The 26111-nt window shown below is 41.5% G+C and overlaps 1 protein-coding gene across 24 annotated transcripts in view; it reads left to right on the top strand.

Moving 5' to 3' along the window:
* LOC127813485 (pentatricopeptide repeat-containing protein At4g17616) overlaps positions 1 to 26111 on the top strand; it is a 105497-nt gene that overhangs the window by 31305 nt on the left and 48081 nt on the right. For 2 of the 24 annotated variants that reach the window (XM_052354464.1, XM_052354483.1), the window contains one exon: positions 22449 to 22512. The exons of the other annotated variants lie outside the window; for them this stretch is intronic. The gene's annotated coding sequence lies outside the window, so the exon portion shown is untranslated. The remainder of the gene's footprint in view (positions 1 to 22448; positions 22513 to 26111) is intronic. 24 annotated transcript variants of the gene reach the window in all.

The raw sequence follows: 26111 nt of genomic DNA, 5'->3' as shown, positions 1-26111 counted from the left end.
AGTCTTGATTGGTGACCGCATAAGAAGAAGTAAGTACCTAGTTTGTCGTCATTATCCACTTTTAACTGTGAGTCATGTCAATGTGGTAAACACGCTCCTAGTTCTTTTCCTAATCGCATCCATAATAGGGCTGAGGCTCTCTTTTCCCTTGTGCACTCTAATTTATGGGGGCTTAGTCGAGTCAACTCTACTCTAGGTTTTTCATATTTCGTTACTTTTATCGATGACTTTTTTCGTTGCACTTGGTTGTTTCTCATGAAAAGTTGGTCCGAATTGTTTCCTGTCTTTCAAATATTTATTGTTGAAATAAAAACATAGTTTGGAGTTTCTATACATATTTTTCGTAGTGATAATGCCCTTGAGTACTTTTCCTGTTAGTTTATTACCTTCATGATTGCTAATGGCATTTTATATCAATCTTCATATCCTTACACACCTCAACAAAATGGTGTTGCTGAGCGTAAAAATCGCCATTTCATTAAAACTGCACAAACACTACTTTTACATGTTAATCTTCCCACCAAATTTTGGGGTAAGACTATTCTTACTGCTTGTTATTTGATCAATTGCATGCCATCTTTCGTGCTACAGGACCAAATTTCTCATTCTCTTTTATTCCTTACACAACCATTTTTTTCTATGTCCCCTTCTTGTATTTGGATGTATATGTTTTGTGCATTTTTTTTCACTTGGACATGATAAACTTGCTGTCAAATCTCTAAAGTGTATCTTTCTAAGCTACTCCCGATTGCAGAAAGGCTATAAGTGTTACTCTCATGAGTTGAACCGCTATCATATATCTACTGATGTCACATTCTTTGAACAATAGTCTTTCTTCTTGGTAGTTCAGCCCGATTCACAGAGTCTTAACCAAGTACTATCTATTCCTTTTTCTTCTCTTTTGTTGTCCTTTTCGGGTCTGTCTGTCTCCTCCTCTATGGACCCCCCACTATAATCTTTAGGTCCACACTCCATGGATCTTCCACTTCTTACATATCATCGTCGTCCTCAGCCCATTGCCGGCGCCAGCATTCCTCCCGAACAAGACTTACTTAACTCATTCTCTTCGTCAGTGGTTCCTCTTGCCACGGATCTTGTGCCAGCTAGCCTTCCTGTTGCTCTCCGCAAGGGTACACAATCCACTTGTAATCCACACTCTCTTTATACTTTTTTGTGCTATGAGTGTTTGTCACTTGCTTTTAGTGTCTTTGTTTCAAGTTTTTCTTCTATTTCTATTCCTAAAACCACAGGTGAAGCCTTGTTGCATCCAGGTTGGCACCCAGCTATGTTTGATGAGATTGAAGCCTTACACTCAAATGGTACTTGGGATTTTGTGCCTCTACCACTAAGAAAGACTCTCGTTGGTTGCTGGTGGGTGTTCACCCCAAAAGTGGGCCCCTACGGACAAGTGGATTGTCTTAGGGCTTGCTTGGTTGCCAAAGGCTTTACACAGATCTATGGGGATTATCGTGATACCTTCTCTCTTGTTGCTAAAATGGCCTCTGTACGCCTATTTCTCTCTATGGTTGCTATGCGTTATTGGCCGCTCTATCAGTTAGATATTAAAAACGCCTTCCTTCATGGTGATCTATAGGAGGAGGTTTATATAGAGCAACCACCTGGTTTTGCTGCTCAAGGGGAGTTCAATATAGTTTGCAAACTCAAGAAGTCTTTCTATGGTATAAAATAATTTTCACGAGCGTGGTTTGGAAGATTCAACATTGTGGTTCAAGCCTTTGGTCTCACCTGGAGTGAAACTGATCATTTGATTTTCTATCGACACTCATCTTCTTTATGCATCTACCTTTTTGTTTAAGTGGATGACATTGTTATCACATGGAGTGATCAATTTGGATACAATAGCTGAAAGAACATCTACATTAGCATTTTCAAACAAAAGTCCTAGGCAGACTCTGGTATTTCTTGGGTATTGAGGTTCGCTATCAAGAGATGACAGTTCAATTTCTCAAAGGAAGTATGCCCTTGACATCTTAAAAGAAACTGACATGGTGAACTGCAAACCGGTTGACATTCTAATGGACACGAATATCAAACTCTTGCCAGGACAGGGGGGGAGCCCTCTTCAGATCTTGAAAGGTATCAAAAACTAGTAGGCAAGCTGAACTATCTCATTGTCACTCGTCCTGACATTGCTTTTGTTGTGAGTGTAGTTAGTCAGTTCTTCAATTCTCCATGTGATTCTCATTGGGATGTTGTTATCCAGATTTTGAGATACATCAAAAGAGCACCATATAAAGGGCTACTCTATGAGGATAAGGGACACATAAACATACGTTGTTATGCAGATGCAGATTGAGCAGAATCTCCGTCTAATTGTAGGTTAACCTCTGGGTAGTGTGTTCTTATGGGAGGAAATCTAGTTTCTTGGAAAAGTAAGAAACAAAATGTAGTAGTTAGATCAAGTGCAGAGGCAAAGTATCGGGTTATGGCTAATGCAACTTGTGAGCTCGTCTGGCTTAAGCAACTCTTGCAGGAACTTAAGTTTTGTAAAGTGTCTATCCCTTTTGAAGCTTGTTTGTGATAATCTGGCTGGCTGCCTTGCACATTGCTTCCAATCCAGTGTTCCATGAACGGACTAAGCATATTGAAATCAACTGTTACTTTATTAGAGAAAAGTTAGTTGAAGGTGTTATTGTTTCAAAGTTTGATAACTTCAATAATCAACTTGCAGATGTCTTCACCAAGTCTCTAAAGGGTTTTCGAGTAGAATATATTTGTAACAAGCTTTGTGTATATGATATCTATGCTCCAGCTTGAGGAGGAGTGTTGAGTTGTATATAGAGATAGTTAGCATGATGTCATGGCTTATGTCATGATCATGTCATGATAGTTGTATATATATGTGTTCCATCTCTTAGTTTGAAAATAATTGAGATACTGTTCAAGCTTACAACTATACGAGTACTACTTGCGTTTGCAGCTAATAAAGACTATAACTTATGGTAAATGGATGTGAAGAATGCCTTTGTATATGGAGAGCTACATCGGGAGATTTACATGACTCGACCAATGGGATTTGAGTTTGTGTGCAAACTGAGAAAAGCTCTCTACAGGTTAAAGCAAGCACTAAGGGTATGGTATGGTAAGATTGCTGAATTTCTAACTCAAAGTGGCTATTCTGTAGCACCTGCAAATTCAAACTTGTTTGTGAAATCAAATAAAGGGAAGTCAGCTATTGTGTTGGTGTATATGGATGACCTAATTATCATTGGAGATAATGTTGAAGAAATTCGCCAAATAAAAGAAAACTTGCTAGTTCGCTTCCAGATGAAAGAACTTGGACAACTCAAGCACTTTCTTGGGTTAGAGGTTGATCGAACACAAGAAGGGATATTTCACTGTCAACAGAAATATGCTAAAGATTTGCTACAGAAATTTGGGATGCTTAATTGTAAGCCAATCTCAACACCGATGGAATCAAATGTCAAGATGTGTGCACATAAAGGGAAAGACTTGGAAGATGCAACGATGCACCGAAAATTGGTAGGTAGTCTTATCTACTTAACCTTGACTCGACCTGACATTTCTTATGTAGTTGGTGTGATGAGTCGGTACATGCAAAATTTGAAGAAGCATCATTTGGAAGTTGTTCGTCGAATATTAAGATATGTGAAGAGTACATTTGACTATGGTCTGTTGTACAAGAAAAGTGAAGACTGTAAACTAGTTGGTTACTGTGATGCTAACTATGTAGGAGATCATGACACCAGAAGATCAACTACTGGGTATGTATTTAAGCTTGGGTCAGGTGCGATATCTTGGTGTAGCAAGATACGATTGACTGTGTCTTTGTCAACCATAAAAGCATAATACAAAACAACAACTTCATAGCTCAAGAAAGCATGTGGTTAACACAGTTGATGAATACACCGAAGACAGGATCATGCACAAGGTATGACTGGGCGATGGGTCTCAAGTGCCTTTCTGGCCTGTTGACCTCTTCAAGCCCTGTCCTTTTATGTGCAATGCCACCCTCGGTATATCAGATCGTAGTAGTTTGTACATCGACGTTCTGATGTAGATGATCCTCCGAAGAGGCAACTGCAGAGCATACTTACCATAAGTACAGTGCTCATGGATTGAACATAGCCATACAAGAATCGGAGGCAGAAATCAGAAACAGGATGAAGTTTAGAAGATCATGGAGAAAACACACAATCTTATTTCTAGGAGAGGAACTTCCGATTTCATATATTACAATGGACATTTGACCTTCCTTTTATAGAGGAAGAGAAGCCAAATAGAGAGCATCAGATGCTCTGGTAGACACAATAATGCATAAAGTAAAAATATAGTGAAAGACAAGCTTCTTTTGGCTAAAAGTAAACAAACACACAGACAAGGGCATATGCATCTTTTGACTAGGGGTGCATGCCGACAAACATAATAAAACAGATAATCATCATGCATGATGCTGGATACATTGGACTTGAGCTGGGGTAATCTGGGCCGGGATGTTGATGTTAGGCCTGGGTTCAAGGTGTTCCAAGGTTGCATTCTGGGCCTGGTGTGTCCGAGTCGTATGGGTCTGAGGGTATTCCCAAACGTTTCCACCAGGGATCTTCATTCTGGACTGAGGCCGGTTCTTCAGGCTGAGTGGAGCTGCTACTTTGGGCTTGATCTGGAACTGAGATGCTTTGAAGATATTCACTCTGGGCTTTGTTAGTCTTTCTAATGTATCTGGAGGGGAATTGTTCCCTAGGAGCATCATCTTCAAGGTTGGGTCATATCTGATGAGGAATGACTTTGTTAAGGATATAGTTGTTGCTAGAGTTCTCTGAATTCTTTGGGGTAGGACAACCAGTCAGCATGGAGGTTAAAGGGAAAGAAAGCGTAATCCTGGAATGTAGAAGTGTATCAGGATAATGTACCATTTTTGAGGAGCAGTCTGGAGGCTTTCATTACGAAGGGAAATACTGGAGAAATAGTGTTGCTAGTAGGAAAGTGGGTGGAACCACTCAAGGAATTGGATGGCATGGGCAGGTAGTCGGGAAGGTTGAAGCTAATGTTTCCAGGTTTGGATGTGGAATTGGATTGCAATGGTGTGTTGGTCAAGGAGGTACCAAAGAAGGGGTTTTGGAAAATCATTGTGAGATTATTCGGGGTGTACTCTAAGACCACCAAAATGGTGTGAACCAAAGTGTCGGATGGTTTGGAGCTGGTAATGGAGCATGAGCTTATGGATTTCATCTGGAGAGTTAAATACTCGGGGCTATTCAGGGGGGTATGATGGGAAATGTTGGAACATGGCAATGATAGGTATGACAGTCGACCGATAGATATTCTGGAGACAAGACCTGGTGAGGTCATCAGTATCTATGAAAGCTAATTCTTCAAGGCAAGAGTCACAGCCACATTCTTCAGGGTCTATCTCAAGACCATTAGGGAGGATGATGTGATGTCGTTCTTTAACCCATCGGGGGATTGGAGATCCATCAGCACGGAATTTTGAGATCTTAATTTGATCATTGGGATAACTGGGGACAGGCTGTATGGCGAACTGAGTTGAAAAACATGAAAGAGTGGTAGCTTCTTGATTTCTTTGGAAAGTAATTTCCACGGTTCCATCAGGCTTGGTATGGTAGACTGGATCAGTAGATTGAGTGGGCTCAGAGTTTCGTCCTCCTTAGTGGTACTTTTCATAGTCAGTAACCCAAGCATCAGGAAGAATTTTTATGAGTTTTTCTCTGAAAAGCTGTCGAGGAACATGGATGCAGCTGGGGACTTGATTAAAATCAACTTGGAGGAGGAGAGCATCAGACTGGTTGTGAGGAAGGGCGAGATCCAGTGCATGGTTTTGGACTCGATAAGCCATCTGATAATGGAGAGTAGCATCATACGTTGGGACACTGGGTTTGGCTCCAGCAATCTGGACTTGGACTTTGAAAGTTTGGAGAAGTTGGGGGTCACAAATCGGTATATTAAAGTTGGGAAAAAGGGTCACAAAGATAGTGCCAGAGTTGAGTTTAGTTTCAACAGTACCGATACAAGCATTCTGGTAGTTTGCATATCGAGAATCGAGAAGTGCAATCCTCGAAGTGGTTTTTAGACCTTTTCGTCCATGAAAAGTGAGAGCACGACGGATACAACCAAAATGGATGTGAGTATAGCCTTCTCGTAACCAGATACGAGGTGTATGAGTAGGAAGCTCAAGATTAACAAAATGTTCTTGTTGCTGAGAAGGGATAAGGCACTAATCGAATTTAGTGGCCTAGATGTACTCTTTAACTAAAGATTTGGGAGCAGAGGGAGAAATGAGAGTTTTCATTTTTCGGACCAGAGATATAGAAGGAGCTTTTGTGAAAGCAGAGTAAGGGTTGACAAGAGAGATTTCAGTAACAGGAACATGGGAGTCATCAGGTAGATAGTTAATCTCATATAGAGAATCTATCTGTGAAGATGTTGAAGTTCTGGAGGTAGAAGCAAGGGAGTCAGAACGAGACAATGGCGGTGGTAATAAGTGATTCATGATAACTAGGAGGTTTTCTGGTTTCAAACTCTTCTGCTTGCTAGTAAATGAACAACCATGAGATGATAAATAACAGGAAGAAGGGTAATACGGGGCGTTGTATCTATATCCACTATGCGAAGAGCATACACTCCACAAACACACTTTGAGCCAGTAGCTCGTAGGTTCTAGTTTCCAGCAAATATACTTCTCTGATCCTGGGTAGGCTCTGAAACCAGAATACATTGAAGACATGACCGTGCACAGGGTATGACTGGGCAATGGGTCTCAAGTGGCTCTCTGGCTTGCTGAACTCTTCAAGCCCTGTTGTAATACCCGGTATTACATAGTATTGTAAATAAATGAGTTTTGACTATTTCGGCAGGGCCTCGGGTGGTCTGGGAAGGCCAAAAGTCAATTTCGAGTAATTTATTAACAAATTTGCCGAATTGGCGGCTGGGAGTGCCTCGGGACTTGGATGTCCAGGGAAAAAGGCAAGAGATTGATAAGCGTCTCGAGATGAGATTAATGATGCTGGAAGCGGTCCGATCGGGAATAATTTTCGGAATAAATTTTTTATAAGCCCGAGTGGGTGCCATTACCGAATAATCGGAGGGGACCTCCTGGAAGCTGAGGGGACCCTAGGGGTGGTTCGATTTTCTGAGTAAGGCAACCCTTAAGCGTTTTTGGACTGAATAAAGATCTCGGGTCGGCGCAGGGACCAAAATCGGCTTTGTCATGTAAAGTCGGTTATTAATGTTTGAAGAAATCAAGTTTTGGTGTGGCTTAATGATAATTAATTGTGCCTTGGAGGGCTTAAGTGTGTTTAATAAGTCTCCAAGTGGAATTATTAAACCCCTCAAGTGATATATTGAGAAATTGGGGGGGGGGATTAAGTGTGTAATTAATTTATATATATATGTATATATATAGGCATGGGTATATTTAGGAAGAGCCGCGAGTTTGCTGCCATTTTTAAAATTTGAAATCTGAGAAACAGAGAGGGAGAAGTGAGCTCATGAGAGAGCTATGGCCGAGCTTGAGAAGAGATCGGGAGAGTGAAGCGAATCCGAGCAAAGGAGGAGGCTGACCACTTGTAGGCGGCCTGAAGCAAACAGCCTCGGCCATGGCTGCAGCTTCAGGCAGCTACGATGGTGGCCATGGCCGAGTGATGCAGCAACTCGAGCAGGGGTTGCGATCAGCAAGGTAGCTGTAGCAAGGGCGAGGCGGTCAGCAGGAGCGCGATAAGGTGCTCGGAAGCAATGGGGAGGCTGGCTGGGCAATCGGCCATAGCAGCGGCCATAGCTGCTCGGCAAGGGAGGTGGGGCGGCTCTGGAGCAGCAGCTGCGGTGCACGACAGAGCTCGCGAAGGCGCTGGGAGGTTGGAGCGAGCTGGGGAGGCTTCGTCGACGGCCGGAGGCGCCGAAATAGCTGGTGGCAATGGCCATGGCAGTCGAAGCAGTTGCACGGTAGAGAAACCAGCCGCGGTGGTGGCGTCCAGCCGGTGGGTGCGGAGTTGTAGGGGCGGCCGACGGAGGCGAAGCTGGCCGCATCGGCAGCTGGCAGGCTGGAGGCTGTGGTGGCGAACGGCCAGGCAGGCTGCGTGCGCCGTGCGCAGTGAAGAGCAAGAGGAAGAAGAAGCGCAGGAGAAGAAGAAGATCCAGTGAAGAAGAAAGAAAAAAAAAAAGAAAAATGAAAAGAAAATAAAAGGGGAGGAAATCTAGAAAAATGGGAAAAATAGGAGAAAAATCCCAGAAAATTTCAAAAAAGTTCTGAAAATTATTTCGAGGCTCGTGGAGCATACTGGAAGCTCGAGAATGGGATTTTGAGCGCAAGTGGCAGCTCGAGAGGCAATGCCGGTGTGGGCGGTTGGCCGATTTTCGTTTCCAAATTGTTCGAGGTAAATTAATATTTCTCCCCAAATTATTTACATTAAGCGAGTTAATGTAGAATAATTAATTATTGGATTAAACCCTGTGTTGCGGTTATTTGAAATCTTGTTGATGGATGATTTTGGCGATGTGCGGCGTAGTTGAGGGCATTGGTTGAATGCCGGATGTTAATCGAGTTGGGGTTTTGTGTGTTTTGCCTCTAGGTTCGACCGGGAAGGTAGTGATCCCAGAGGAACTTGAGATTCAGGTTGGAATTCGTGCCGAGGCAGAGAAGAAGCTTCGAGCCAGGTAAGGGATGGCCCCATGTGGAGGTGGCCTTGCAAGTTGGTAAATGTGTTTGATAATGTTTTTATGTTGCATTGGCATGTAGTGGTTATATCTTGTGTGATGCAAGCTCTAGTGGACCTATGGCCATAAGGAGGACTAGTGGTGGGGGCTGATAGGTTGATGCCTCAAACCTTAGTGGGTTGTGAGGATGTGTGAGCCTAGCCTCATTTGCATGCATTTGGCATACATAAACATGATTATACTCATATTTACATGCATTGCACCCTTACTGAGTCTTTATGACTCATGAGGTTTTACCTCATGTGTAGATATTGCAAGTCCAGAAGCAAGCAGGGATGGCGCCGGGAGGCTGTTGTGGCAATTAAATTTGTTGCCCGAGATGTGTTGTTGTGTATTCCCTTGTAAACTTTTATACGTATTCATGTAATTGAGTGTAAGCGATATTGAGCATTAGATGTATTTAATTGTTATAATCATCGTAGTGTGATAAATGATTGTGAGATGGTTCTTTGGATATGGCTTAGTTGGCCAAGATGAGTTTCGGACCAAGTAAAGATCAGCAAGGTACATTCTCATAAATCCCCAATACTTAGCGAAGTGTTTGTATGCTAGCTTGTGCCTGGGTCACCTCTGGCTTGCTATGGGGCGAGCTGAAGAGAGGTGAAGCTCACTCGGGTTTCGGGTCTCAGTCCGCTGTGTCTTCTTGATTGAGTTAGGACCGATTCCTGAGTGGAGCGAAGGGAAGGACGAAGCCTAGTTCCCACCTAGGGCGTTTCTCTTGAAACATAGTCCAACCCTTCAGTTGTGGTTTGATAGGTGAGTAATCTGGTCGATTATTTACCAGTGGCACCCGTAAGTGGGAGCGGGTCGTTACACCTGTCCTTTTATGTGCAAGGCCACCCTCGGTATATTGGATCGTAGTAGTTTGTACATCGACGTTCTGATGCAGAGGATCCTCTGAAGAGGCAACTGCAGAGCATACTTGCCATAAATACAGTGCTCATGGATTGAACATAGCGAGACAACAATTAGAGGTAGAAACTAGAAACAGGATGAAGTTTAGAAGATCATGGAGAAAACACACAATCTTATTTCTGGGGAAGGAACTTCCGATTTCATATATTACAATGGACATTTGGCCTTCCTTTTACTGAAATCCCTCTTGTTAACCCTCACTCTGCTTTCACAAAAGTTCCTTCTATATCTTTGGTCCGAAAAATAAAAACTCTCATTTCTCCCTCTGCTCCCAAATCTTCAGTTAAAGAGTACATCCAGGCCACTAAGTTTGATCAGTGCCTTATCCCTTCTCAGCAGCAAGAACATTTTGTTAATCTTGAGCTTCCTGCTCATAGGCCTCTTATTTGGTTACGCAAAGGCTATACTCACATCCGTTTTGGTTGTATCCGTCTTGCTCTCACTTTTCATAGACGAAAAGGTCTAAAAACCACTTCGAGGATTATGCTTCTCGATTCTCGGTTTACAAACTACCAGAATGCTTATATCGGTACTGTTGAAACTACACTCAACTCTGGCACTATCTTTGTGACCCTTTTTCCTAACTTCAATATGCCGATTTGTGACCCCCAACTTCTCCAAACTTTCAAAGTCCAAGTCCAGATTGCTGGAGCCAAACCCAGTGTCCCAACTTATGAAGCATTCTGGTAGTTTGCAAATTGAGAATCGAGAAATGCAATCCTCGAAGTGGTTTTTAGATCTTTTCGTCCATGAAAAGTGAGAGCAAGACGGATACAACCAAAATAGATGTGAGTATAGCCTTCACGTAACCAGATAGGAGACATATGAGCAGGAAGCTCAAGATTAACAAAATGTTCTTGTTGCTGAGAAGGGATAAGGCACAGATCGAACTTAGTGGCCTGGATGTACTTTTTAACTGAAGATTTGGGAGCAGAGGGAGAAATGAGAGTTTTCATTTTTCGGACCAGAGATATAGAAGGAACTTTTGTGAAAGCAGAGTAAGGGTTGACAAGAGGGATTTCAGTAAAAGGAAGGCCAAATGTCCATTGTAATATATGAAATCGGAAGTTCCTCCCCAGAAATAAGATTGTGTGTTTTCTCCATGATCTTCTAAACTTCATCCTATTTCTGGTTTCTACCTCCGATTCTTGTCTGGCTATGTTCAATCCATGAGCACTGTACTTATGGCAAATATGCTCTGCAGTTTCCTCTTCGAATGATCCTCTGCATCAGAACGTCGATATACAAACTGCTACGATCCGATATACCGAGGGTGGCCTTGCACATAAAAGGACAGGGCTTGAAGAGGTTAGCAGGCCAGAAAGCCACTTGAGACCCATCGCCTAGTCATACCTTGTGCACGGTCCTGTCTTCGGTGTATTCTGGTATCAGAGCCTACCTAGGATCAAGGAAGTATATTTGGCTGGAAACTAGAACCTACGAGCTACTGGCTCAAAATGTGTTTGTGGAGTGTATGCTCTTCGCACAGTGGATCTAGATACAACGCCCCGTATTACCCTTTTTCTTGTTATTTATCATCTCATGGTTGTTCATTTACCAGCAAGCAGAAGAGTTTGAAACCAGAAAACCTCCTAGTTATCATGAATCACTTATTACCACCGCCATTGTCTCGTTCTGACTCCCTTGCTTCTACCTCCAGAACTTCAACATCTTCACAGATAGATTCTCTATATGAGATTAACTATCTACCTGATGACTCCCATGTTCCTGTTACTGAAATCTCTCTTGTCAACCCTTACTCTGCTTTCACAAAAGCTCCTTCTATATCTCTGGTCCGAAAAATGAAAACTCTCATTTCTCCCTCTGCTCCCAAATCTTTAGTTAAAGAGTACATCTAGGCCACTAAATTCGATTAGTGCCTTATCCCTTCTCAGCAACAAGAACATTTTGTTAATCTTGAGCTTCCTACTCATACACCTCGTATCTGGTTACGAGAAGGCTATACTCACATCCATTTTGGTTGTATCCGTCTTGCTCTCACTTTTCATAGACGAAAAGGTCTAAAAACCACTTCGAGGATTATGCTTCTCGATTCTCGGTTTACAAACTACCAGAATGCTTATATCGGTACTGTTGAAACTACACTCAACTCTGGCACTATCTTTGTGACCCTTTTTCCTAACTTCAATATGCCGATTTGTGACCCCCAACTTCTCCAAACTTTCAAAGTCCAAGTCCAGATTGCTGGAGCCAAACCCAGTGTCCCAACTTATGAAGCATTCTGGTAGTTTGCAAATTGAGAATCGAGAAATGCAATCCTCGAAGTGGTTTTTAGATCTTTTCGTCCATGAAAAGTGAGAGCAAGACGGATACAACCAAAATAGATGTGAGTATAGCCTTCACGTAACCAGATAGGAGACATATGAGCAGGAAGCTCAAGATTAACAAAATGTTCTTGTTGCTGAGAAGGGATAAGGCACAGATCGAACTTAGTGGCCTGGATGTACTTTTTAACTGAAGATTTGGGAGCAGAGGGAGAAATGAGAGTTTTCATTTTTCGGACCAGAGATATAGAAGGAACTTTTGTGAAAGCAGAGTAAGGGTTGACAAGAGGGATTTCAGTAAAAGGAAGGCCAAATGTCCATTGTAATATATGAAATCGGAAGTTCCTCCCCAGAAATAAGATTGTGTGTTTTCTCCATGATCTTCTAAACTTCATCCTATTTCTGGTTTCTACCTCCGATTCTTGTCTGGCTATGTTCAATCCATGAGCACTGTACTTATGGCAAATATGCTCTGCAGTTTCCTCTTCGAATGATCCTCTGCATCAGAACGTCGATATACAAACTGCTACGATCCGATATACCGAGGGTGGCCTTGCACATAAAAGGACAGGGCTTGAAGAGGTTAGCAGGCCAGAAAGCCACTTGAGACCCATCGCCTAGTCATACCTTGTGCACGGTCCTGTCTTCGGTGTATTCTGGTATCAGAGCCTACCTAGGATCAAGGAAGTATATTTGGCTGGAAACTAGAACCTACGAGCTACTGGCTCAAAATGTGTTTGTGGAGTGTATGCTCTTCGCACAGTGGATCTAGATACAACGCCCCGTATTACCCTTTTTCTTGTTATTTATCATCTCATGGTTGTTCATTTACCAGCAAGCAGAAGAGTTTGAAACCAGAAAACCTCCTAGTTATCATGAATCACTTATTACCATCGCCATTGTTTCATTCAGACTCCCTTGCTTCTACCTCCAAAACTTCAACATCTTCACAGATAGATTCTCTGTATGAGATTAACTATCTACTTGATGACTCCCGTGTTCCTGTTACTGAAATCCCTCTTGTTAACCGTTACTCTGCTTTCACCAAAGCTCTTTCTACATCTCTGGTCCGAAAAATGAAAACTCTGGCACTATCTTTTTTACCCTTTTTCCCAACTTCAATATGCGGATTTGTGACCCCCAACTTCTCCAAACTTTCAAAGTCCAAGTCCAGATTGCTGGAGCCAAACCCAGTGTCCCAACTTATGATGCTACTCTCCATTATCAGATGGCTTACCGAGTCCAAAACCATGCACTGGATCTCACCCTTCCTCACAACTAGTCTGATGCTCTCCTCCTCCAAGTTGATTCTAATCAAGTCCCCAACTGCATCCATGTTCCTCGACAGCTTTCTAGAGAAGAACTCATAAAAATTCTTCCTGATGCTTGGGTTACTGACTATGAAAAGTACCACCAAGGAGGACGAAACTCTGAGCCAATTTAATCTACTGATTCAGTCCACCGTACCAAGCCTGATGGATTCGTGGAAATTACTTTCCAAAGAAATCAAGAAGCTGCCACTCCTTCATGTTTTTCAACTCAGTTTGCCATACAACCTTTCCCCAGTTATCCCAATGATCAAACTGAGATCTCAGAATTCCGTGTTGATGGATCTCCAGTCCCCAGATGGGTTAAAGAACGACATCACATCATCTTTCCTGATGGTCTTGAGATAGACCCTGAAGAATGTGGCTGTGACTCTTGCCTTGAAGAATTAGCTTTCACAGATACTGATGACCTCACCAGGTCTTGTCTCTAGAATATCTATCGGTCGACTGTCATACCTATCATTGCCATGTTCCAACATTTGCCATCATACCCCCTTGAATGGCCCCGAGTATTTAACTCTCCAGATGAAATCCATAAGCTCATGCTCCATTACCAGCTCCAAACCATCCGACACTTTGGTTCACACCATTTTGGTGGTCTTGGAGTACACCCTGAATACCCTTTCTACACCTTATTCTCCTTTCTCCCTCGCAATGATTTTCCAGAACCCCTTCTTTGGTACCTCCTTGACTAGCACACCATTGCAATCCAATTCCACATCCAAACCTGGTAACATTGGCTTCAACCTTCCTGACTACCTACTTATGCCATCCAATTCCTTGAGTGGTTCCACGCACTTTCCTACTGGCAACACTATTTCTCCAGTATTTTCCTTCGTAATGAAAGCCTCCAGACTACTCCTCAAAAATGGTGCATTATCCCGATACACTTCTACCTTTCAGGATTATGCTTTCTTCCCCTTTAACCTCCATGCTGACTGGTTGTCCTAGCCCGGAGAATTCAGAGAACTCTAGCAACAACTCTCTATCCTTAACAAAGTCATTCCTCCTCAGATATGGCCCAACCTTGAAGATGATGCTCCCTGGGAACAATTCCCCTCCAGATAAATTAGAAAGATTAACAAAGCCCAGACTGAATATCTTCAAAGCATCTCAGTTCCAGATCAAGCCCAAAGTAGCAGCTCCACTCAGCCTGAAGAACCGGCCTTAGTCCAGAATGAAGATCCCTGGTGGAAACGTTTGGGAATGCCCTCAGACCCATACGACTTGGACACACCAGGCCCAGAATGCAACATTGGAACACCTTGAACCCAGGCCCAACATCAACATCTCGGCCCCAGCTCAAGTCCAATGTATCCAGCGTCATGCATGACGATTATCTGTTTTATTATTTTTGTCAGCATGCACCCCTAGTCAAAAGATGCATATGCCCTTGTCTGTGTGTTTGTTTACTTTTAGCTAAAAGAAGCTTGTCTTTCACTGTATTTGTACTTTATGCATTATTGTGTCTACCAGAGCATCTGATGCTCTCTGTTTGGCTTCTCTTTCTCTATAAAAGGAAGGTCAAATGTCCATTTGTAATATATGAAATCGGAAGTTCCTCCCCCCAGAAATAGGATTGTGTGTTTTTTTCCCATGATCTTCTAAAGTTCATCCTGTTTCTGGTTTCTACCTCCGATTCTTGTCTGGCTATGTTCAATCCATGAGCATTGTACTTATGGCAAGTATGCTCTACAGTTGCCTTTTCAGAGGATCCTCTGCATCAGAACATCGATGTACAAACTGTTACGATCCGATATACCGAGGGTGGCCTTGCACATAAAATGACAGGGCTTGAAGAGGTCAATAGGCCAGAGAGCCACTTGAGACCCATCGCCCAGTCATACCTTGTGCACGGTTCTGTCTTCGGTGCGTATATTGCGATAATCAGTCTGCAATCCACTTAGCAGAGAATCCACTGTTTCATGCAAGAACTAAGCATGTGGAAGTGCATCATCATTTCGTTAGAGAAAAGGTTTTGCATGAAGAAATTGAAATGGTGTAAATCAAGACGACGATCAAATTGTTGACTTGTTCACAAAAGGATTGAGCACCAACAAGTTTGAAAATTTTCGTTATCAACTTCATACAATGCCAAGAGTGAGACTTAGTGTTGAGGGGGATTGTTAAATAATCAACACTTAACTATCCATTAATGAGGAAGTAGGCTGATTAGGCATGAGGTGGAAGGGAAAAAAGTGGAATAAATGTGTGGCTATTATTTAGCCAAGTGTGTGTCTAATATTGATTAGCTAAATGTGTGGTTATCTGTAGTTTAAGATGTGTGGTTGTAATTGCTTGTAAACTAGTATAAATAGGTGTTTAGATTGCCAATGTTATTTATTCAAATGAGTGTGACAACTCATTAGTAAAGAGTTCTAAGTGAGAGCTAGAAGTGTTCTAGCAAATGTTGTAATAGTTTATTGTATAAAAGTTAGTAGTAATTAAGTGATATATATTATGCTCTGTACTTGCCACTTGAGTGGATCTTGACTCTAAGCGTACTATATATCACTGATGTGAGAACATACACGGTTTATGCAGGATGACTATAAACATAAATCTACTATCTCATTCCTTCTTGTCTTGTCCACATATGCAGACTCAACTGACATCACGTAGACTAACTCTAAGCATCGTCCCTCCATCATCAGCTCTTGAGAGATCTTAAGACTACGATATACCTTAACATCTTGTGGACCGAACAACACATAGTGGCTTGACGATGCCATTTGAGCCACATATAGTAAATTTTTCTTCATACCTGGAACATGGTAGACATCTTGAAGTGGTACTTGGTCAAGATTATATCGATGCGAAATTGTTGTGTTACCAATGTGTGCTATCAGTAACCTTGAGTTGTTACCAAATGACTTCCTTTGTCTTTTAGACAGGTTTTGTAACTTTTGTTTATCACCTGTTATGATTTGAGTAACTTGAGTCAACAATCCAATCATTCTCATAGTTGATCCATTCGACTAAAGTGACTGTGAGAGTTAAGTCTTCCTCTCCCTTTGCAAAAGATGCTTCAATATCTCATTCATCTTCTTTAGAACTAGAAGTAACAGTACTACTTTCAACAGGTTTTTCCTTGAACCAACAATCTTTTGCCATATGTCCCAACTTCCCGCAGTTGTAACCCTTGCCATCGAATTTCCTGCCATTATTACGGTTCTTTAAGCTCCTCCTGAATGAGGACCTCCTTCCTTTTGATAACTATTTTGTCTTGTTATCATTTTTTTTAAATCTGCCTTTAATATGCTTCTTTATCCTATCATTTCCAATAGTAGCTGACGAATCTAACCCTGAAATTTCACGGCATATTGATTTTACCTTGTGAAAGTACTGAGCGATCGTCATGTCACGTTGCGTCATTGATAGCAGCTTGTTCTCAAGGATTTGCAATTTTGTATCATTCTTCTTTGAGAAGAGTGTAGCAAAAGAGTCCGAAGCTTCTTTTGGTGTTTTGGCATCTCGAATGTAGTGGATTGGTTTTCAAGCAATCAAATAGTGGTTTACAGATGGGTCTGAGGTATTGATAGAAGTCTGATATGTAATTGAGGGATCCTAAGAACCTCTATAACTGATGTTTATCTGATATTTTGTCTGAAAATTTTTAAGCAAATTCTAAAGATCTTTGAATGGGAATTATTGTCCCATTTCTGATGATGTGTCCTAGGAATCTGATTTCTATTTGGAAAAGTTTGATCTTTGGTGCTGATACAACTAATCCATTTTTCTTGATGATGTGGATGAAAGTTCTCAAATGCTTCCAATGTTGACAGATATTTTCACTAAAGACTAAGACATCATCAATGTAAATGATGTGAATAGACTATGTAGAGTGAATATATCATTCATAATATTTTGAAATTATGAGGGAGCATTTTTCAGACTAAAGGGCATTCCATTCCATTCGTATTGACTGAAAGGAACTATAAATGTTGTCTTATACTTATCTTTTTTTGCTATCTGGATTTTCCATAACCCTGATTTCATGTCAAATTTAGAGAAGATCTTTGCCTGATGAAGTCTTTTTAATAAATCTGATTTATTTGGTATGGGATATCTAATCCATTTTAAAGCCTTATCATGGTGTTTGTAATTGATGACTAATCTTTGGGTTCCTCGTTCTATCTCAACATTCTTATTGACATAAAAAGCAAAGCAAGACCAAGGGGATTTTGATTTCCTAATTAGTTTTTTGTCTAATAAATCACCATTTCTTTCTTGCAATATTCTACTAATTCGAAGGACATTTGGATGGGTCAAGCCTTAGTGGGAATATTCTTATTTGTGAATCCTGATTCATAGGATAATTCCAAAGTGTGTTGCTTCCTATTCCAAAAAGTATTTGGAATGGTAGAACAAACTTCTTTTTCCAATTTTTCTTGAAATTGAAGGAATTTTGGATTAATTAAGGTATCCTCAATTTGTTTAAAAATGAGGTCTTGTTGGAGAGAATTGATGTGCTTACTGAGAAGTTGGTTTTTCTGATGGACTGATACATTCTTGAGAAATTGAATGTCCCGATGCTTAATTGGAAAAGAAAATTTGAATATTATAGGTTTTCCTAAATGTTCAGTTTCTACTCTTGATTCTGTAACTTTCATGGGATAAAGTAGTTGAAGGAATGGATTTCCTAGTATGATTGGGGTGGATAGATTCCTTACTAGGAAGAAAGAGGTAGAGAAATTGATAGGTCGCTGGTGCATCGGACTTACCAGAGACGTCACAAGCAGCAGAAGGCATGAAGATTAGAGTGAGAGGTCAGCATATGTAGGTGTAACATCCAACATGTGCACATGGGAGGGGTAGAATTGTAATCCACATGCTGAGGGAATAATCAACATGTGCGAAGGGAATTCAGTTAGAAAGGTGGTGAGGAGAGGTATAAATAAGGGGGGAGAAGAGAGAGAAAGGTAGCTAGTTTTTTATAGAAGAATTATGAGAGTTAGGGCCCCTCGAATGCCCTGGTTTATTCTTGTTTTCTGCTGAAAAGTTTTGGAAACTCTTGATATTTGATTGCTATTGGAATTCTATCTAGTATCCTATCAATTTGGTATTAGAGCCATTCTGAACCTGATGGTGAACTTAACGGAGAGAGTTGGTGAATTGGAGTCGAAGATGGAAGGCGTGCAAAGGGGAGTCAAAGACATTAGAGGGGATATCCAGGCAGTGGAACGAAATGTAGTGATGATGCTCAAAGAGTTCGCTTTCATGCGAGCGAAGTGGGATGAGCAGGAGCAGGAGAGGAAGAACAAGTCCAAGGAGCGAGAAGGACCTTCGAAATTCACCATGGATTCTGAAGTAACCCCTGGGGTTGTGGGAGGTCGCGACTCGGATGGAGGCGTCGGGGGTGGGTACTGATCGAACATACACGGAAGGAGATTGGAGATGCCCATTTTCGAACGAGAGAATCCAGATGAGTGGATTTTTCGAGCTGAGAGGTATTTTGCTATCAATCAACTAACGGACGAGGAGAAGATAGAGTCCGCAGCACTGTGTTTCGAAGCCGCGGCTCTGTCTTGATTCCAATGGGAGACAAGGCGAAGAGGGGTTCGGAGTTGGGAAGGCTTGAAACAAGGAATTCTGGGCCGGTTTCGCCCTACTCAGGAGGGGTCGTTGGAGGAGCGTTTCTTGGCTCTTCGGCAGGAGGGAACTGTTGAGGAGTATCGGTTGATGTTTGAGACAAGGGTCGCGGCAATGCCTGATGTTCCTGAGGCGTTTTTGGAAGGCCAGTTCCTAAACGGCCTCAAACCAGAGATAAGGGCGGAGATCAGGGTGCTGCAACCACGAGGGCTCGATCGGATTATGGTGGTGGCTTAAAACATTGAGGACAAGAACGTAGCTCTTCAGAACTGCCATCGGGCAACCAGACCACCCAGGAGCGGATACTCTATAGCACCCTTGGTCGCGAGTCGGATGTCACCAGTACCGGTGAAGAGTCTGGGTTCCTCCCAAAAGTCCGTAACCAGCCAAGACCCCGTTTTCACGCGCTGGAAATGGTGGAAGCTTCCCTTTTAAGAAGCTTAGTGAGGCCGAGTGGAAGGCCAAGCGGGAGAAGGGCCTTTGCTTTTGCTATGATGAAAAATATTGAATAGGCCATAGGTGTAAAAGCAAGGAGCTCCAAGTTTTGATGATCTATGACGTAGAAATAAGCGAGGTTGTAGTAGAGGAAGAAGCAGTGTTGGGGGGCGATGAAGAGTTGGGATATGGGGGAGAAGTGATCGAATTATCCATGAATTCGGTTGTGGGATTGACTACACCACAAACGATGAAGCTAAGGGGACTCATAGAAGGGCAACCAATAGTAGTTCTGGTGGATGGAGGAGCAACTCACAACTTCATAGCGTCCGAATTGGTGCAACGTTTGAGTTTTCCTAGGACAAAAACGGTTGGATATGGGGTGATAATGGGAACCGGGATGGCTGTTCAAGGAGCAGGAGTTTGTAAAGGGGTGAAACTGATCCTTGATAACCTGCAAATAGTGGAAGATTTCCTTCCACTTGAGTTAGGGAGTTCCGATGTCATTCTTAGCATGAAGTGGTTGGCTTCGGTGGGGAAAATGAGTGTGGATTGGAGGAATCTGACCATGAAGTTTCAAGCAAGGGGAATGACCGTGTCTTTGCAGGGTGATCCTAGTTTAAGTAAGACATTAGTCTCCCTAAAAGCTATGATGAAGGCGTTTAAAGAAAATGGGGAGGGAGTACTGTTGGAAATAGGAGAGGTGGCTGCCGAGTTCAATGAATTGCAAGTGGGACTGCCTTGAAGTTTAAAGGAATTATTGGCTGAGTTCGAAGGGGTTTTTGCCAGCCCGGAGGGACTGCCACCCACTAGAAACAAGGACCATGCCATCAACCTTCTACTCGATACTCCCCCGGTTAGTGTTTGGCCTTACCATTACCCTTATCTTAAAAAAAACGAGATCGAGAAGATGGTACGTGAGATGTTGGCAGCTGGAATTATAAAGCTAAGTGTCAGCCCCTATTCTAGCCTGGTATTGCTCGTTAAAAAGAAAGACGGGGGATAGAGGTTTTGCGTAGATTATTGGACTCTCAACAAAGTAACAGTCTCCGACAAGTTTCCAATCCCAGTCATTGATGAGCTGCTGGATGAATTACATGGGGCTAAGGTTTTTTCGAAATTGGATCTCAAATCTAGTTATCATCAAATTCGAGTCAAGGCTGGAGACGAGCCAAAAACTGCATTTCGAACACACGAGGGCCGCTATGAATTCCTCGTCATGCCTTTCGGATTGACGAATGCACCGGCCACCTTCTAATCTTTAATGAATGATGTATTCAGGGAGTATTTGAACAGCATGTGCAGCACTTGCTCTGTGTTCTGAAGTTGCTGGCTGAAAATCAGTTGATTACAAACAAGAAGAAATGTTCCTTCGGACAGTTGGAAGTTGAGTATCTTGGCCATGTCATCGAGCAAGGTGTGTCGGCTAATCGCTGCAAGGTGCAAGCCATGTTGGACTGGCCTGCGCCCACTTCTTTGAAGGAATTGAGGGGATTCCTTGGTCTTACAGGGTACTATAGGAGGTTTGTAAAGGATTATGTCAAGATGGCGTGGCCCCTCACGGAGAGACTAAAGAAGAATAATTTTTTCTGGGATAGGGAGGCTGAGCGAGCCTTCCAACAACTCAAAACAGCAATGGTGTCGCTACCAGTTCTAGCCCTACCAAATTTCGATCAACCCTTTATAATTGAGTCTAATGCTTTGGGGCAAGGGTTAGGAGTGGTATTGATGCAGAATCTTAGGTCGGTTGCGTACTTCAGCCATGCTCTTAAGCCGTCGGAGAGAAAAAAATCGGTTTACAAAAGGGAGCTGATGGCCATGGTGTTTGCAGTCCAAAAATGGAGGCATTACCTCTTGGGAAGAAAGTTCATTGTAAGGACAGATCAGAAGAGCTTGAAGTTTTTATTGGAGCAGCGAATGGTGAACCCGGAATATCAAAGATGGATGTTGAAGTTGATGGGGTTTCACTCGTGTTTCTCTTGAATGACATCTCTCCACTCTGATGTATGGGGGCCCAGTTATGAGGCTTTGTTCTCTTCTACCACCTATAGTGTATGGGAAACAGATAACTCAATTGTGATGGCATGGTTGATAAACTCGATGGAGCAAAGGATTGGGAGCATGTACTTGTTCTACCAAACAACAAAAGATGTGTGGGATGCAATGAAAGAGATGTACTCAGACCTTGAGAATATATTAGAAAGCTTTGAAGTTCGCTCTAATATTCAAAACACTCGACAAGGTATATTAACTACCACCGAGTATTTTAATACAGTCTTAGAATTATGACAACAAATCAATTTGTTTCACAATGTTAATTGAAAGTGTCTAGATGATGGAGTCCTATACAACAAGATGGTAGAAAGAAATCGAATATTTGATTTTTTACAAGGCCTTAATTAAGAATTTAATGACGTTCGAGGATGTATACTTGGCACAGAGCCTCTACCTAAACTAAAGAAGGTATTTGCTGAAGTTCAGCATAAAGTAATAAGGAGAAAGGTGATGTTCTCTTCGGTAAAGCTCAGCTACCGAGATAGCAGTCTAGGGATCTGCTTTAACAGCAATCCGAAATGAAGGATGCAATCCAAAAGAAACTTCTAGAAAGAACAAGCGGTTGTGGTATAGTATTGTAAAAAACCCTACCATACCAAAGACATGTGCTAGGATATTCATGGCAAGCCCACAAATTGGGAGCCACGGAGTCAGAGAAAAAATAATGCATATGTGGCTGAGACAACAACTGGTGCTCTTAACCATTTTCAGCAGAGTAGATGAAAATTCTTTGAAAAGTGCTAACTTCATCATCAATTACAAATGCATCCAAACTCATCCCATCAATCTATACTAGCTCTGCAACCCTTACAACACATAAATGTATTTTTTCCTTATTGTCATGTAAAGACTCATAGATACTTGGATAGTGGACACAGGTGCTTCTGACCATATAACAAGCTCTAATACAAGATTTAACTATAAACCATGAAAGAAAAATGTTGGTATTACTGTAGCAAATGGGTCCATGTGCACAACAACAGAGAGAGGAGATATGGAATTTAATGGGTTAAAGATGAATTCAGTTCTTCATGTTCCAAATCAATAGTGCAATTTACTTTCAATGAGTAAATTAACCTAAGATTTGAACTATTCAGTAACTTTTTTCCCTCCTTACTGTAAATTTTAGGATTTGTCATCGGAGAGGACGATTGAGAATGCTAAGGAGCAAAATGGCCTTTATTACTTGTCAGGTGTTAGTTCTCCTTCAAGTCGAAAATCACCTACTATTTTTTCTTTGTTTTCTAATTCCAATGTTCTGTTGTGGTATCATAGATTAGGCCACTACAGTTTCTCTTATTTAAAGCATATGTACCCTCATTTGTTCATTAATAAAGATCCTTTATCATTTCAGTGTGATTGTTGTATTCTTGCCAAGCAAACCTGTGCATTTTATCCATTTCACACATACAAACTTTCTACTCCGTTCCATTTAATTCATAGTGATGTCTAGGAACCATCACGAGTGTTAAATTTTGTCGTGAATCAAGGAAAGTAGATTTTCCATAAATCTAGGAAAGAAGATTTGTCAATTAGCATGTGATTAGATGTAATTAGCTATTATTTAAGCCTTAATTTTAACCTTAATTATTGTACAACTTATTATAAATTTCAATGGAAGGATGCTAGACCTAATATAGAGTTCTGCTCCTAAAAAATGGTTTTATCTCTTTTCTATCTTGTTCAACATTGTTATTCTCTCTTTTCCACATGGTATCAGAGCCTAAGAAACCCTAAGGACTCTTCTTTTTAAGCCTTCATCGCCAACTACTTTTCTGCTGTTACTGACAGCCCATCACCAACAACCTTCATTGTTACCCAACCTTACCCGATACTTCAACCATCACGAGCAGCCTTCATTGCTACAATAGTATGTCATTTCCCATTCTTCCCTTGGCCCTTCCCATTAACTGGATAATTCCTTTGGCACCCTTGATGCTTTAACCGTTGGGAGAACTGTAGCCAATCAATGCTGCCTAATGGTTGGATGGAAGGAATTATCTTAAATGGTTCTAGTTGATTTGAACCATTTTGAAAGGAAAAGGGAAGATTAACTATATTACAAGAATTGGACCAACGAAAGGAGATCCAGCCTATGCGACATGGGATGAAGAAGATCCCATGATCATTGCATGGCTATGGGGTTATATGGCTCCTGAAATCAATGATATCTGCATGTTTTTGTCAACAACAAAGGAGGTTTTGGAGTTTATCCATCAAACCTACTCGAAGGTGAAGGATACAACCCAGATCTACGAGTTAAAGACCAAAATAGCTGCAATAAAGCAATATAACAGAACTGTCATTGAGTATGCCAAGTCCCTAAAGGGACTATGGCAAGAAATGGATCATCACTACAGGGTAATTGAGATGAAGAACAATGATGATGCAACTACCTTGAAAGTTTTTTTAGACAAAGATTGCACCTATGATTTTCTTGCAAGCCTAAATGTGGAGTATGATAAGGTGAGAGTTCAAATCCTAGGCAATGATGACTTACCTTTACTTAATGAAGTGATTTCAATTATTATAGATAAGGAAAGCAGGAGAGGGTGTTATGTTGGACCCCAAACCAATTGTGGCCTCAACAATGATGGCAAAAGGAGGAGGAAATCATGGGTTTAAGAAGGACCAACTATCGGGAGAAAATGGAAAAACAGGTCTCAAATCCATGGGTAATGACAACTGTGAGAATATGTGGTGTATTTTCTACAAGAAACCATGGCATAACAGGGAGATGTGTTAAAAGCTACATGAAAAGCCACCAAGCAAGGAATGGGGAAATAGAGGTGGACAACATCTACATAGGAGCTAAGTTAATATGGCAACTCCGCAGAAGGAAAAACAATCCCATGAACCAAAAGAATTCAATAAGGAGGAGATTGAAAAGCTACGGTACTTTTTAAGTACCCTTGAGGCACCATCCTCTTCAGGTACATGCTCACTGCAACAATCAAGTAAAACCCCAATTTCACATGTTTTAAATGCCTTTGATACAGCCCTTAAAGACTCATGGATTATTGACTCCGGAACCACATACCATATGACTCATTCCTCCCAGTTTTTTCTCTCATACTCACCCTATTCTAGCAATCAGAAAATTGCTATAGCTGATGGTTCCTTAATCACAGTAGTTGGAATAGGAGAGATCAAAATCAGCCATTCCTTGACCCTAAAAAATGTTTTTCATGTGCTTAAACCGTCCACCAACCTAATCTCCATATCCAAGCTATCTTATGACACTAATTGCAAAGTGTTTTTTTCTTCCGTCTTGCTGTTGGTTTTAGGATAAGGACTCAGGACTGATGATTGGACATGCTAAGAAACGAGATGGGTTATACTATCTTGAGAAATCTGTCACGAACCTAGGGTTCGTGATAGGTTAAAAGAGGAATTGGGGAAGAAATCAGAATTGAAGGTAGAAATTAGTAGAAAGAGGGAGAGATATTAAGAGGAAAAGGGGGGAGAAATAGTAGAGAGAAACAAGAGGGAGAATGGAGAGAGACATAAAGGAAAATTAAATTTAAGAATTCATTCAATTCAAGCATATCCTCTCCTCTTACAATGGGCCTTTTTATAAGCATAGTAGCTAGTTGCTTAACTAATTTCTAACAACATCCTAATAGCACCCATGTGCTTCTAACAACTTGTAAAAATATCCTAACAAACAATTGCAACCCTATTACAATGATGCCCTTCTATTATTCCTTCGGTCATGACAATTCCCCCCTCCTTGAGAGAGTTCTTGTTCCCAAGAACTTGCAGTAACTATTCATTGCTTTTCATCCAATACCCTCTTTCTCAATCCGTTTCATTCTTCTTTCTTGCTTGCGTCTTTTAGGCCTCTTCTTCTTCGTTCTTAGGTTTCCAAGATCCATCCTAGGCATACTTTGGCCTCGAACTTCAATTGAAGAAATCCGATCAAGTTCAAGTTTGATGCCCTCACCTTCTGCAATAGTTGGCCGACTAAAATCGGTCTCCCTGTCCAATACAAGAATGGATAATGGATCTACAACCATAGCTTCCTTTATTGTATTCCTATTCAACCCATGGCCAAGCTCTGTTGCAAAAATATCAACAATATCTTGAAAATATAGCGATGAAGAGTTGTAGACTTGCCTGGGTGCTCAGACCAATGCTGTTTGTGAGCATTGGAATTGGGGGTTGTTGTGACTTCAATCCCCAATTCCAGCAATTCCTTGTGGCCTTTTGTCATTCCTATCATATGATTGATTGCATTAATCATCTATTGTTTTTGATTCTCGTAATTATCATTTGAAACATCCTCATCGAGAACTACTTCTCCCAACGAATCTGATTGTTCCTTTGTACTTGCTGTCCGAGCCACCAGATTGTTATAGCTTCCCTTTAGATAATGCTATTCACTGCCAATATCATTTCCGATATTGCAGTCATCCTTCTTGTCATTGCTGCTCAAATCAAAATACTTCTTTTGCTGCCCAAAGTCTAGAGTAGGCAGTGAATCAGTTGCTCACAATCTTGTCTCCTCCTTCGACTGCTTCACTCCAAAGAATTCCTCTTTGTTAAAACTTTCGTGATAATCATCAAAGTATTCCACCGGAAAGTTGTAATGATACTTCTAAATAAGTATCATCGCAAACTTTTGCAGCTTCTCACGTATCATAAAGCCAAATTCCTTGCTCATATCTTGTACCCCATTGGTTGCTCTCTTATCCCATTGGTTGATCTCATTATCAAGCTTCTTTTCCCTTGTTTGTTGCTTCTAGCCAACTGAAAATGCAGCCTTCTTTGGCGGCCATAGAGGCTCCAT

This window comes from Diospyros lotus, chromosome 11, assembly GCF_014633365.1.
Source record: "Diospyros lotus cultivar Yz01 chromosome 11, ASM1463336v1, whole genome shotgun sequence".
NCBI lineage: Eukaryota > Viridiplantae > Streptophyta > Magnoliopsida > Ericales > Ebenaceae > Diospyros > Diospyros lotus.
The sequence above is the reverse complement of the archived record's forward strand: the minus strand, read 5'-3'. Positions and strand labels throughout refer to the sequence as shown.